Raw genomic sequence first — 1,661 nt, 5'->3', positions numbered from 1 at the left:
ATTTATGTGTATATTGAAACATTTGTTTATTGATTTTGAGAGAGAGAGAGGGAGAGAGATGTGAGGGAGACATTGATGGGCTGCCTTCTGCATGCACCCCAACCAGGGATTAGAACCAGCAGCCTTTTGGTGTACAGGATGAGGTCCCACCAACTGAGCCACCTGGCCAGTGCAAAATAATCTGTACTTTAAAAAATGAATTTATCTTTGAGACTTTTTTATTACAATATATTCATTTTCTTTTCTAACGCACAACCGGGTGCATCTTTTTACAAATGACTTGATTTATTTACATTATAATGAATGAAAATTTATATTTAAACCTATGACAATTTAGTCCTATATAGAAGAATTTAGAAAAGTTTATTTGCTGGGTCTGTCAGTACAGATGATGACATGTAATTATGGTGTGTATATGCCATAAAATGGCTACTGCCTCCTTTCTTTCTTTTTTTTTTTTTTTAATTTTATTTCTTTTTTGGGTTTTTAATGACTGAAACAAAAAAGAACAGCTTCTGGAAGAACTATTTGTTCTATTGGGTCTTGTGCCTCTCTTCAAACTTGACCTTGGCCTCCCTTGGGCCTTGTGTTTCAGAGCAGGGTCTCTGAAGATGTTCTTGTTGATGCCAGTTTTGTGCAAGGGGATATCCACAGAGTACCTTGTGGCCATGAGGTGATTGTAATTATAAACTTTCACAAAGGATTTGATCTTTGGCCTCTTGGCAATTTTCTTCCTGCCCATGGCAGCTGTCCCTTTGTGGGGAGAGAGGTCAGTTCCAGCCACCGGAGCATGGCTGTCAGGGCGGTCTAAGCTGCCGTCATCAATGTTCTTCACGACGACTGCTTTGCATCCAGAGTAGAGTCCAGCCGGGACCGGCAATGCCTTCTGGGTTTTCATAAACTTGCCTATGTCGACAGTAGCCACTTGGGCCTAGAGCAGAAAGGTGCCGCCTCCTTTCCATTCTGCACATCTTCTAAGAGACTATCCTTTGTAGCCCACCCTATCTGAAAACATAACAGAGAAGGAATTCCTGGAATATAGCGTAGCCAGGTTGACACATTACAAAGCTATCACAATTGGTACGCGCTAGACTTAGTTCTAGGTCCTTGGGATACATTAATAAATAAAAAAGGCAAGGTCAGTGCCCTAATGGAGCTTATATCTTAGTAGGAAAAGACAGCAACATAAAAAATAACCACATCCAAATAAAGGTTCCAACAAATAATAAATACACTATCAGAACGCGGTAAGTGCCAAGGAAAGAAAACGAGAGCGGGACACAGGGTGAGAGGTTACTAAGGTGGTCAGAAAAGTCTTCTTGGAAGAAATGGCATTTGAACAGAGACCTGAACAGCGAGCAGTTGCTGTCCAGCCATTAGAAGAACAGAAGAAGAGTTCCCCAACTGGGAAATATCATGTACGGAGGCTCTGGAGTGGAAATGAGCTAGGCTTATTCAGAGGATGGCAAGGAGGCATGGATGGAGCTGGTGGGGGAGGATAGAGAGGGTGAACTCAGAGGTAACACAGAGCTATCTCTTTAAATCGATTTATGTGTTCTGTATTAACACTTAATATACCAATATTTTTAGTGCTATATGTCGTTTAGTAATCTATTTTTTTGAACAAACTCAATATATAAGTGTTTTTTTCCCTCATGAAT

At 40.6% G+C, this 1,661-nt stretch overlaps 1 pseudogene; it reads right to left on the bottom strand.

Annotated features, from left to right (window-relative positions):
• Positions 1–467: 467 nt before the first annotated feature.
• Positions 468–904, bottom strand: LOC107540674 (large ribosomal subunit protein eL27 pseudogene; annotated as a pseudogene).
• Between the last annotated feature and the right edge of the window lie 757 nt (positions 905–1,661).

The sequence above is a fragment of the Miniopterus natalensis genome, chromosome 5 (genome assembly GCF_054644295.1).
Source record: "Miniopterus natalensis isolate mMinNat1 chromosome 5, mMinNat1.hap1, whole genome shotgun sequence".
Classification (NCBI taxonomy): Eukaryota; Metazoa; Chordata; class Mammalia; order Chiroptera; family Miniopteridae; genus Miniopterus; species Miniopterus natalensis.
This window is presented reverse-complemented; position numbering and strand designations above follow the sequence as displayed.